The 13,961-nt window shown below is 35.2% G+C and overlaps 1 non-coding gene across 1 annotated transcript; it reads left to right on the plus strand.

The window, feature by feature from the left end:
• Positions 1-1,044: 1,044 nt before the first annotated feature.
• Positions 1,045-1,151, plus strand: LOC113707560 (small nucleolar RNA R71). The gene has a single exon (XR_003452283.1). It is a non-coding gene; the product is annotated as a small nucleolar RNA R71 (small nucleolar RNA).
• Positions 1,152-13,961: the final 12,810 nt, after the last annotated feature.

The following is a 13,961-nucleotide window of genomic DNA, read 5'->3' on the forward strand; positions in this document are numbered from 1 at the left end:
TTCAAGAAACGTGCATAAGAGGGAATCTGTGTTATAGCATCAATGAAAGGAATGTTAATGTGCAATTGTTTAAACATTTTGAAGAACTTTTCAAACTCCCGATCCTGTCCATCTTTCTTCAACCTGTGAGGAAAAGGTATCACATTAGAATTTAAATGAGAATTGAATTTGGGATGAAGTGCATCAATATCAATGATAACATGATCATTTTGACTTTCTTGCTCCCCTTCAATTTCTTGCTTCTTGTCTTTTTCACCACCTGAATTTTCAAAATCGAATCCCTCCACCGTTTTACCGTTTCTAAGAATGATTGCATTGACATGCTCTCTCGGATTCACTTCGGTTTTACTTGGTAATTCACCAGGGTTTCTATTGTTGATTACATTGGCAATTTGACCAATTTGAACCTCCAAGTTTCTGTACATCCCAGCTAATTGGTCCAACCGCCCCTCAACTCGCTCGAATCTATCCGAAGTCACCTTAGCAAGTTTTTCCACCGCGATCTCCCAACTTGGTTTAGTTTCAGCCTGTGGTTGCCTTGGTTGAAATCCCGGCGGATTGGTTGGCCTTTGTTGATTGCCTTGATCTTTCCATCCAAAGTTTGGATGATTTCTCCACCCCGGATTGTAAGTATTCGAGTAGGGATTATTTGGAGCATTTCGGTTGTAATTATTGACAAATTGTACCTGCTCAGAATCAACACACTCATTAATATCATGTTCACCTCCACAGAAAGAGCAACAAGCTACGTGAGCATTAGATGAACTTGGGCTAACTCCACCTTGTCTACTCAATAACTTCATAACGTTATTCATTTGGGCACTCAACATATTGAGAGTGTCCATTTCGATCATACCTGCGTGACGTCTCGTATTACCTCTTTCATTGGCCCATTGGTAGTTATTTGCGGCCATTTCTTCTATCAAATTATGAGCCTCTTGGGGTGATTTACCCATTAAAGCTCCACCTGCGGCTGCATCAATCATAGTTTTAGTGGAGAAAGATAAACCATTATAAAAGGTTTGTATAATCAGCCATTCGGGTAGTCCATGGTGTGGACATTTCCGTAACAATTCTCTAAACCTTTCTCATGCTTCATATAATGATTCACTATCCAATTGGCTAAAACTAGTAATATCCATTCTTAGCTTAGCAGTCTTTCCGGGTGGAAAATATTTATTCAAAAATGCTCTTGATAAATCATCCCATGTGGTAAAAGTGTTAGGAGCATGAGAGTGTAACCAGATTTTTTGCTTTATCTCTTAAAGAAAATGGGAACAACCTTAACCTTATAGCATCATCACCAACTCCATTCATTTTAATGGTATCACATATTTCCAAGAATGTAGCTAAGTGTGAGTTAGGATCTTCTACAGCATTACCTCCAAATTGAGATTGTTGAACCATTTGGATAAGTGATGGTTTAATCTCAAAATTGTTAGCATTTACAGTAGGCCTTACTATACTTGTTTGAGATCCCTGTGTTCCCGGTAGAGCAAAATCTCGTAGAGCTCGCCTATTTGCTTCATTTTCGGCCATCTCTTCTTCAAATGGTAGCTCTATTAGGATTTCCTCTATTGGATGCCAAACCTCTTGTTCCTCTTGCTGTTGTGTATGCCTCCTTTGTCTCCGTAGTGTCCTCTCAATTTCTGGATCGAGGGGTGCGACTTCCCGAGATGTCCGGTGCATGCACTACAAAAAGAAGTACGAGAGATTATGCAGCTTTAATTATAAAAAAAATTGACTATAAACAGCTCAACTAATAAAAATAAAGATGTCTAAATTAATAGAGATGATTAGGCTCTAATATTGCCGCTCCCCGGCAGCGGCGCCAAAAACTTGACGGGTTTTTACTTTAAGTGCAAGTTTAATTCCGATTTTACACCCGTTGGACTGCAAGTATACAGGTCGCAATTGTAGTACAAGATGTGTATCGGGTCGATCCCACGAGGAGCAATTTAAACAATTACTAAGCCCTTGTTCTCTCTATTATTTAGACTTACAATTAATTTGAGCAGAGAAAGTCTAATGCTGTAATTTACAAATCTGATATACAAATTTAGTTTAACAAATGCTGAATGCAAATAGAGAAATTTCACTTAAGGAAGATTCTAGGGATGTAGATTCCACTTATGACACAAAAGATCTAGAATGAATTAATTCAACACTTGTTACTGCTCTTGTTTAACCAAGGATTCATTTCCAGAAATACCAAAATCATATTCTCATGATAATAATGGGTTAAAACAGATTAGTTTTTCCTAATCTCTTGGTAAATACTAAATCTGTTCTTATTTACACATGAAATGCAGATTTCATCCACTTGAATGTATTTCTATTCTCATGAATATACAACTCAAGTTCTACTTGTGTCATTCCATTATTTTTACCATTTCTTAATGAATAAAAACAACTATAAACCTGTTATTGGTGATCAAACAACAACAAGTAATCAATCATACACAAGTAGATAAGTTAATACAAGATATAACAAGTAAAAATCACAATCACTTCATATCACTTGGCCATAAGCTTCATCTACTCCCTAGATAAAGGAAATTAGCTACTCATGAATGATGAAACACTCATAACTTCATTAATGTAAATCATCATGAATCACAAATACAAGAAGAGTAAAGAAAGTCTTAGCCAAGATATGGTGAAGCCTTCAAAAATCTTCTTTGTTCTTGAACTTAGATGATTACACAATGAAATCTCAATTGTCCCTTTGCAAGTTCCTAGCTAGAGAGAATATGTTTTTCTGTAAGAAGCTAAGCTACGAATGATCCTCTGACCTCCCTCATTGTCTCTGCATAAGAACTCCTCAAAGGCTCCATTTTTCCAAGTCAAATTCTAACCTTTGATTCCCAAATCTCCACTTTGTTAGCATAGTCAAAAACCAATATTTTTGACTTGAAAATAAGCCATCTTTATTGCCCTTTTGTCTTCTGAGGCATGTGCACCGAATTCTCTTGCAGATTGTAGTTGGAAAGTAGTTTGAACATAAGAGAATTGACTGAGCAAATTGCAGAATTACGGCCAGAAAACGCGCCTACACAAAACGCGGTTACAAGTCACGTTTTGTGTACTCGCGTATTCACTTTGGCCTTACTTCATCTGCGATTTTCTCTATGATGAAGACCGAACTGGCTTTTGTGCAAAACACAAAAGTTGTAGCCCTTTGAGTCAGCTTTCCAATGCTCTAAAAATCATCCAAATCGGAGTTTTTTAGCCTGAGATATGATCAAAATACTATCACCTGGTCAAACCCCTGTTTCAAGTTCCGACCACAGAGTGCAGCTTCTGTATTCCAGCTTTTTGTCCATGAAGATGGCAGAATTGAATTTTTATGTCTTCATACAAATTGTAGGCCTCTTTCTTAGCTTTAAATTGGTATAAAGATCACCTTAATACGATCGGTGTAGCTCCAGATACAGTCAAAATACTGAAGAGTGTCAAAACTGTCTTGTATTGCATTTTCTCACTTGAACGTTTTTCACTTCATTCTTCTTGTTACCACTTGAATTCAACACCAAATTTCTATTTTTCACCTCATTTGACATCCTTTGGTGATTGAATCATCATTCCTGCATAAAAATGAAGTTTTTACCATTAAAATCTCTAAAAATGCAATATTATCCACTTTTACCAAAAATATAAAATTTTACCAAAAACCTCTTATTTTATTTATAAAACTAAATAATCAACTCAAAATTAACTAATAAAATGCACTTAAAAATACGTAAAATAAACTCTTATCAGTTCCTATAAGTCTAGCCAATCAAGTAAATATGCCTTGGTATTATCTCTTTATTAATAAATACAAAATGAAGAGATAACATTTAAGTTGGCATAATCCTAATATGACTGCATAAATTGCAAGATAAGTAAAGTGGTATACGTGTCTTCAACGTCTACCTCATACTATAGCCATAAATAGGGGTCTATCTACCATATCAAAGGACAAAAAAAAAAAACCACATCTCATATGCTCAAGTCTTTTAAAGCTCTAAGCTACAAAGGCTGGCATCTTCAAATTCTTCAAGTCTTTCATATATTAAGACTTGAATGTTCAAGTATCTTCCAAGTTCTTCAAATCTTCCATATTAAGATTTGAAGGAATCAGTGGTTGATCCAAGAACAAGCTGTGAAGCCCTTGGATTGGCGTTCGAAGAGAAGAATCAAAGAAAACTCTCTGTAAGTTTGAGAAAATCCCGGAGACTGTACTCAAGTATTTTTTTAAATTATATATTGCATATTTGTCGTATATTTTTCTTGTGGTTTTGCAGACTTGGAATTTTATCGCGTACACATATCACTAGTAACAATATACTAAGTCAAGGCCAAAATAAATGCAAATAGAGATGATGTAAAAGTTACAAAAATAGCCATATCTTGACTGGTGCAATCACACAAGATGAATCACCATTCTTATCATTAGGGGAGCAAATATCAAACATCTTGTACCTTGTTGGAGGGCAACCCAATTCTTTTTCCTTCATATGGAAAAAGTTAGTCCGGTAACAAATTCCCATTCTTACATGTGAAATTTTAAAAAAATAATGTAGATGAAATATAAATTAGTTTACCTTCTCATAATCAATTTGAGCATAATTTTTTTGCTTGTTTTATGAGTCATTATTAATATATTCTTTTCTTCTTTTTCTCTGAATTTCTATTACTTACAACCCAAAAAATCAAGTCTTAGCCAATTTAGTTTTGAAATTAGACAAAAATGTTTGCCATGCTAGAAAATCTATAGAATGTCTCATTTTTCTGTCTTTTTACACTAACTTAGAAATTGCCCTATTTTTACACTAACTTGAATAGCAAATTTCTTGATAATAGAAGTCGAACTAGTCTCTTGCACAAAACATGAAATTTGTAGCCATTTGAGTTGACTGTCCAATGCATCATGAATTGTCTCATGTGGAGCTCTATTGACCGAAAAATTATATAAATACGTTCTACTAGTCAGAACTCTATTTTAGAGATAATAAAAATTGATGCCCATATTTCAAATTTTTGATTATGAAAACGTATGAACTAGATTTCGATATCTTATAAGAAATGTAGCCCTAAGTCTTAATTTCAAAGTGGTTGAAGTATCATCTCTATCAAATACTTATAGTTTGAATTATAATCGAAATACCACAAGGTGTTAGAGCAGCAAATGCTTTTCTTCTTGCCACTTGATTGGATTTCACATTTTTGAGTATTTTGCACTTCATGTTCACTTGAAATCACTTCAAACCATCAAGAATCATTCAAATATCTTCTCAATTCAGTCCAATTGATTATTTAGTCATCAAAAACTACAAAAACATGAACCTTTTATGACTCAAAATCCATAGAAATGCACTTTTTTTTTTACTTAAACCACAAAATAAAAATTTCACTAGAAAACTAGTTAATTCGCTATAAAAATAACTAAAATATACTAAGCTATAAAACACACTAAAAATGCAAAATAAACATTTATAAAAGAAATTGACAGTCTTCGTTTTAGGGGTCATTAGAAACAAATGGCAATGTATGCCTGTCAAATTTTTTATGCGATATGGAATCTGCTATGTTCCATCATTGAGACACTAACCAATTGAATCACTATTTTGCTCGGAAAACTGGGTCGGATGTCAACGGAAACGAAATACCGCCAATACCCTTTAAACTAGACGACTTGAAGAGTCCACGTACATGCGTGATATTTTTGTATGGCAAGTGAAGTGCATGAACATTTGGGCTCAACTTGGAATCTTGAAGTCAACTTCCAGAGCTCGACAGTTGACTTTGTTGAGGCTTTCAACTAAAAAAAAGGTGGGATTTAAAAATTCTGCATGCATATTCCTCAAAATTACATTGTAACTTTTTTGGTGCCAATGAACTTTTGGAACTCATGTGAACATTATTTTTGTTGGAATTCATTAGGGACTAAGTTGAAGTTCTAGCTAGGTTTTGTTTGCTTTTCTTTTTTCCTTTTGGCTCTTGTTTTGCCGTTGCTAAAGCCTAAAGGTATTGTCTTATGAATTCTGGATGGGAAACCAAACTTCACAGTTTGACCGGTTTATAATGGATAAATGGCCTTATTCACTCTAATACACTGAATGCTAATGTAATTCAATAAAGGGCAACCAATAAACAAGCATTCTACTCTAGGCAAAACCCTCAACTGATTGGCTAAGAAACATGTGAATTGCCTCGTAGTTAGGATTAACCTTCAATACGTAATTGCAAGGCTACTTCCTTAAGGTTGTAAGTTGTAACCATGTGACTTAGAGCCAAGTTGTTCCCTTCTAATCCCTATAAATTACAGGAAAAAACTTCACGTAGCATGCTCACCATACAGAATTGTCAATCTTATCCGCTACAACTAGCAAATGAAGTCTTCTTCTTCCTTTTCAGTACTATTAGTTCCTTTGTTGTTCATCCTAGTTGGCCTTGCTTCCAATTGCAATGCCACTAGCCGAGTGTTGTTCAGGCGTATGTGCCCATTAAAGCATTCAACAATGTATGTTGGGGGAGATGGTTGCCCTGACCCCGACCGTTTTCCAAGGAGTCTACCACCACGGCCGCCGCCGCCGCCGCCGCCACCGCCACCACCTCGAGTTGTACCTGTGCCAAGTAACCCGGGTCGGATCCCTGTGAACCCATGTCCACGGACTGGAAAACCACCTCGAAAGTCCGGTTTAGGAGTTGATCGAATACCGTGTGATTAGAAATTGTTGTTATGTAGTCTTAAAACAAGTTGGCCAGACTAGAAGGTTTGCCTAGCCTGTTGAATCACGTGGTTTCCTTACATCCTATGTCAATTTCCGCTTCCGAAATGCAAGAGTGAAGAATAATAAAAACTTGGCACGTATGCAGCCAAATGTTAGGCAAGAAAAAAAATAAAGTCATGATTCTGTAGCCTTCAGTTTCATTTGTTGATTCTGTGATAAATGTCGTGATTATCCTTTAGTTTATGTACTACATGTGTTGAAATAGCTCGTTCTTTAAGTGAAATACATTCAATACATCGTGGTCTAAGTTCAAACTTTGAAATGCTTTTTATGTCAAATTCCAATTTTCAAAAATCACATTATACAGCGCCTTTTTTTTTGGCGTACTAGACACAAAGTTGATTCTTAATTAATTTTATGACGGCCAAAGCATTTGTAATTAACTAGTAAATGTTTAAAAAGTCCCAATTCCTGAATCATTTCATGTCAAACAAATTCTAATTTGATTTGGTCCACCTCACTTAGAAATGATAAACGATTATACTGCTGTCAGCCCCTAATTAAAAACACATATATTTCTAGTCACCGTTTCATTTTGTTAATCAATGTGCAGATTGCGGCAAAATGTCCTTGTTGTAAAAATTGCCTCTTTTATAGGTGATCGTAACCCACATGATTGAATCTATGATGATTGATATCCTAATTAATTACTTGACATTTTTTCAATGATTGATTATCTCCTATTATTGATGTTTCATTCCTATCTTCCGTTAATTGATATTTCAATCAGTTAAATAATCAATCAAATCAATCAATTAATCAGATATATTATTCTCTGTTATGATTTATGGTAATATTTTTCTTGATTGGACGAAATTTTAGGGATTTGAAATTTGCTAGTAAAAGATCCTCATTTAACCTATAAGTAGTCTATGATACTCCATCTAATCTATGGTGTTGTATTTTTTTTTTGTTTACGCATAGGATATGAGTTTCTTTACACAAAGTTAATATTTCTTATATGGTTGCAGCATAGAGAGCAATTGTACATGATTCAAAAATTGCTTGACGACAATAGTCAAAGGCAATTCTTTTAATATTCCATTGCTTGAGTGTATTTTTCTGTACATTTTACTTAACATGTGGCATCAGAGCCATTCCCTAACTATGCGATTGGCCATAATTTCTTGGTTTATTGGCTACCTGATAAAAGTTACAAAAATTTATATAAAATTCAGACGAATTGAATCTAGTTTGTCACGGGGTATGTAGCTCCATTGTCTCAATAATTGAGAACCTATGATTAATCATGTGCACATGTTTTATGATAATTTTAACACCACTTGAACCTTGCTTGGTTCAAGAGCAAGACTAATGCTTTTGTGCCTTTATATTATCATGAACCACACTGTACATTAATTCTTTGGCATGGTAGCAACTCTCACTATATATATATGTCTTAATACAATATTAAGATATATGTAAAAAATTGTTGTAAGCACCGATGCTTTATTAAATTGGATTTATGCAAGATATATGTCGTCTTATATGCAATTTAGTATACTATCATTTTGTTAGTAATATTCATCACCTTATATGACTATTGAATATTCAAATTCTTATTAGAATCCTTACTAGCATGGTTTTACTCATTGAAGATTACACATGATTCAGATGTTCTCAGTCATACATATGAGAAGATTACAACTTAAGAGGCATTTTTCTTATAATTATTGATTGCTTTCAACATCTAGTTTCTTTTGCCTCTTGATATATTCCAGTTTTTATGTGGGATTATGTAGTATATTTGCACACTACTATTATGGTTGCTTGTCTCAAATTATGATTTAAATGTTTAGTTGGGTTGCTTTTGTTAGATTGGACCAAGTGTTTTAATTTTACTTCAAAAGCTCATTGCTAAATGGTCTTTTTGTTTACCTTGTCTTTGGACCCAATGTTTAACTAATGTGTCAAAAAGGGCCCAATATTAAATTTTCAACTTTAATGCTAACTTTTAAAACGTCAGGTTTGTGTTTTGTAATGGAATCGGTGTTTCTTAAGGCCATTCTTGTACAAAGAATGAATTTATGTCCTCAGGAATTTCATATTTCAAACCATGTTGATTGTGGATTTATTTTGTCAAACCTAACATGAAAATTTAATTCCGGATTTATATTGAGAAAGACCACTTAAAATGACTAAACCCAAGTTTATACAAAAGCTCACTTTCAGAAAACAAAGCTTAAATTTTATAGATTAAGTTATATTCAAGTAAAAACCATGTGTAAGTCTAAATTTCTCAAATATTCATAGGCCAAAATCCTTCATTAGTGTAGATCTTATGAATAAAATGATGATTTCTATCCAAAAAAAAAAAAAATTGTCACACCCTAGCCCATTATGCTAGTTAACATAGCATGCCATGACTTCAAGAATAATTTCTCAAATTCATTGAGCGTTTTGCTTTAACTAATAACCGTTTATGAAATATACCAACAAAATTTAAAACTTTAAAAACTATACCTAGAACTCTTGTGCAGAAATAACACTAAACATCCTTAATATGGTGGCCTTAGTTGCCATTAATTACAACATAAGTAATAAAATCAAAGAGTACAATGAAGATCATCCTTACTTTTGGACTGTCCAAAATGTCCTTGTAATCTTGTCCTTAACTTTTTTTGTCACTTTTATAACTAACTCGTACTATTTCTTTAAATCTGCAAAAATGTTATATATCATAAAGTGAGTGAGAACTCACACAGCAAGCTCAAGTTTCCTTGTCGAACCACATGAATTACGTATAGTACTTTTCATTAATCATTTTATACACACATTCACATATAGTATCATTATCAAATGCTTTTAATATAAAAGCAACATTTTGTAGGTGTCACATAATGTTGTAGAATCATAAAAATCATAGTTCATGGTATATTATAATTGTATCATATCATATAGTATCATCCATTCATATTTCAATAGCAAGTAATGCTATTATCGGTTTCTTTGTCCACAATCTAATAATTAATCTTACAAGAGGGGCAACCAAGTGAGTCCACGAAACCTCAAGGGCATGTTGTGAAATTATAATCCATAAAATCATGAGCACTAATCTACCGAGTATATTCATGATCATAAATGAGCCATCGTGATTCTTTATCATTTACCTGTACAATGGGGTGATAACCAGCATGCAGGCGGAACTTCGAGCGTTGCTATGGGGCGTTAGACATTGTGTGATTCGAGGGTGCTTGGAGTTACACTTAGAGGCGGATTCTCTCACCCTGGTTCACATTGTTCAAGGGACTAGTGCTTGTCCTTGGCGTTTACAGAGAGATCTGGATGAGTTGATGATGTTCAAGCAATATTTCACATCGATCACACACTGCTACAGGGAAGCAAACGCACCTGCAGATCGTTTGGCAAATTTTGGTGCTGATTCTAGTACAGGTCATGTGTTTAATACATTCTCAGAATTGCCGCAATTGGTTAGGGGGGCTATTAGATTAGATCGATTAGGATTTCCTACGTTTCGTACACGGTGTCTGGCATGAATTGGAATAAGAAGCAGAAAAGGCCAATGAAGGTGAAAATGGCGGTTAGAAGGACATCAAGGGAGGAAGATTGACTGCTAAAATCTTCAAAGATCATCCTTCAGATTCACTGGAAGACATCCTGATATGGAAAAATGAAGATTTAATCTTAATTTCAGTTTTTAAATGCTTAAACTTTCACTAGCTTGTAAATTTATTGTCAAATTGTGGTTTGATGGCAGGGAGTTTCGTCCTTTTTTAAGGGGAAACTCTGCCGAAATTTTTATAAAATAATAAAATTTCAATTAAAAAAAAAAAAAAAAAAAAGAAGAGAGGAAGAAAGGGATGGCAAGAGAAAGCTGAGAGCAATGAGGGGAAAGGAGAGGAAGCAAAAATGACGAAGCGACGGGAAAATGTGAGGCGGTAGGAGAAGCAGGAGGGGGAAACTAGAGGTAGTGGGAGAAGGACGGAGGAGAGAAGTGCGGAAGAGGATGAGGGAAGGAAAATGAGGAAAGAGGAAAGAGAAGGAAATGGGTGAAAGGTGGCAGCAAGGGTAAGATGGTGGTGGTAGAGAAAGAAAAGGGTGGTGATGTTTTTTTTTTCCTATACTTATTTCTTGGTATTTTTGTCAAGCATATTTTGAGTGTTTTTTGGAATGTATTATTGTAGACTTATATTTAAAACTAGTTTTTTAAATTCTCTCCAATACTCGAGTAGATCTGCGTTTAGTGATTAAGATTGAGATCTCAGACCGTGATTAAGGTTGAAACCTCAGGACCTAATTGTCCTCAGTTCTAATCCTCCTTCCCTATCTCCCCTTTCTTAGATTGCACTCTTACGTTGTTAAAAAATTAAAAAGAAACTAGGGTTCTGCAATTTGAAGTTTCTAAATTTTGTTTTGCTTTAATTTATCCCATGTGACAAATATTATTCTTATTCGTTTATTTCTAAATACATGATTCTGATCATAGCTTTTTGGCCAAAAGTAACTGATTTACATAATATTCAAATGATGTATTTGGTAATTAGGTTAAAATCTGCTTCCGAACCAAGTTTTGCTGCGAATTTATTTGGACAGGTTATGTTCGTCCATGCGAACAACGGTTTTGAGATTTTACAGGGAACTTGCTCCTTTATCATCTCCAAGGATGAAATTGAAAGCAAAGGATCTTTTCATACGGGATCTTGAAAGAGGGATAAAAACAGTTCAACGGACTAAAACTTGACAGGTTTGAAGCCTCCAACGAGACAAAATTACTATCCAAGTTTTTATTGCCTTTATCTACTTCATGCCTCTTCTCCTTTCTAATATCTATACTAGACACCTTCATACTTTTCCCAGCAAAGTTGTTTGGAACTGATTGTACTGATATAAATTAGACAACGATAGTTCTTATACCATTTTACGATTGCAATAATATGGAGCATTTGGCAAGATTAGAGTATTTGTTGTACATTGGTTTATAAAAATTCTTTTTTTTTTCTAAGTGAGAGGACTTGACCCAAGATCTCTTACTTATAATTCCTCACACCTAATCACCCAATCCAATCCAACTCTCCCGCATTTTATAAATTTACTCAAAATGTATTTTTTATGCATTTGTTTATAATTTTACCAGAAATCAGAAAAAGAACATAAAGAAAGAGCCTTTGACACAATGAAAAAGCTGAGGAGCGTCTTAACCCAATTGTCAAAGCTTAAAAGGCCAATTCTTAACTAAAACTACCAAGATAAGTTTTCTACTTCAAATCAGCCCTCATAAGAAGTGCTTACCAGCGACCATTAGTTGATATCCATTTCCTGGCAAAACCAAACCCCAATTCTTGTTTAGTTTTCAGCTGCAACTACGTAATAGGTACTTTCTTCTATATTCAATGGCTGTTTCCTTCTTATACTTTTGGCTCAAACGATTGCCTATTATTCTACAATAATAATCATTAATATATTCTTGTAATTTTTTTATGGTACTCTGTTTTGGAGTAAACCTTTCCTGGAATTAACAGAGTATCATGAGCCATTCGTGGTTAATTCCAAGATATAGTTATTGTTGTCTCATTATGTTCTACGGTAGCTTTACAGCTATCAACAAGGCCACACAACATGCTCTATAATTTGCCGGTCACTTTAGAGAGTATAGCACTCCTAAAAATATAATGACAGCACTAATAACTTGAAATTTCCCTTTTTCTTCTATGCAGCTAAAATAATTTTTAGTCATTTACCTTTTTAAGTTATTCGCGTGGGAGTGAGGCCCAAGATTACTGAATACAGCCATTCTTAAAACTCACACAGAAGCCACAGTAAACCTCCTATGGCAAATGTGGAAGGCAAGGAATGCTTGGAACTTCAGCAATGACAGGTTCACCGGCAAGCAAATTTCTAATAAGGCTGTGGAGGAATGGCTCGAGTATAAGAATCTGCTGAACAATGGAATGATGGAAAGGGAACAGCCCGAATAAAAAAGAGAAATTTCTAAAATTATGATGACTTTTAAAAAAATTCTACAAAGGGGGTATTTTGTGTATGGTTGTCTGTTTTTGAGGTCTTCGCATTCAGCAAATGCGAGTTGTTTGAGCTCGCATTTGCTAAATGCGAAATCTCCCTAAATTATTCTCCAACCGAAATTAAAAAAAAAAAAAAAAGACCTCGCATTTGTGAAATGCGAGGTATATGTGAAATGCGAGGTAAGCAACCGCCCAGCAATGACCAAAGAAGCTTCCTTGTCCAGTGAACGAGCAAGCTGCAATTTTACACTTATGATTATTGCTCAAGCAATAATCATAAGTAACAAGCCGTGCGTGCTTCATCATGCGAGTGATAAAACTAGTGATCAAGTATTCACTATGTACCATCTTAAGGTTCTTTCCAACATTGGCTTCTAGATTTTGCCTAAAAAATTGTTTCTGGTGAAAGGAATGGCAAATGGAGAAAGACGGATGCCGGACTTGAATGGAGCTAGCTACCAGAGATGGGTTCCCAAAGGGGAAGCTCTGCAATGGCCGAGAGCTTCTGATGCTTCCGATGACAGCTTCGGACGAGAAGAAATGCCGCCTTTCTGGTTTCGCCTGGGGAGAAACGCCGCACGGGCTGACAAAATTGCAGAGCTTCCGAGGAGAATTCCGACAGTTTCCGACGAAAAAGCTGTGAATCTGATTTCCAAGATAATTTTGAGAGTGAGGAGGCTGCACGGAGAGAGTGAAGGGAGTGACGAACTGAAGAGAAATGCGAAACTGGGAAGTCTGATTGATTTCAGATTGAGTACCTCGCATTCTTCAAATGCGAGCTTACTTAGCTCGCATTTGCAGAATGCGAGCTTCTTTTTCTTTTTTTCTGGAAACACTTACCTCGCATTTGTGAAATGCGAGGTACTTGAATGCAAATGCGAGCTTCTTTTTCTTTTTTTCTGGAAACACTTACCTCGCATTTGTGAAATGCGAGGTACTTGAATTCGCATTTCACAAATGTGAAGATCACAAGTCTGGAACCAGCTCCACAAATTACCCCCTTTGTAGAATAACTTTTTTTTTCATCACAATTTAAGAATTTTCTCAATAAAAAACACGGTGGAAGGTCACCATTAAAGAATTCCAGAACCAACATGCAACATTTATCTTTACTGATGCAGCAATGGGCGAGAAAGGGAACAGAGCTGCCTTGTCTCTACTTGGGCCATCGCCACAAAAATGAGAACAGATGCTGCCATAC

This window comes from Coffea arabica, chromosome 8c (genome assembly GCF_036785885.1).
Source record: "Coffea arabica cultivar ET-39 chromosome 8c, Coffea Arabica ET-39 HiFi, whole genome shotgun sequence".
NCBI classification, from domain to species: Eukaryota; Viridiplantae; Streptophyta; class Magnoliopsida; order Gentianales; family Rubiaceae; genus Coffea; species Coffea arabica.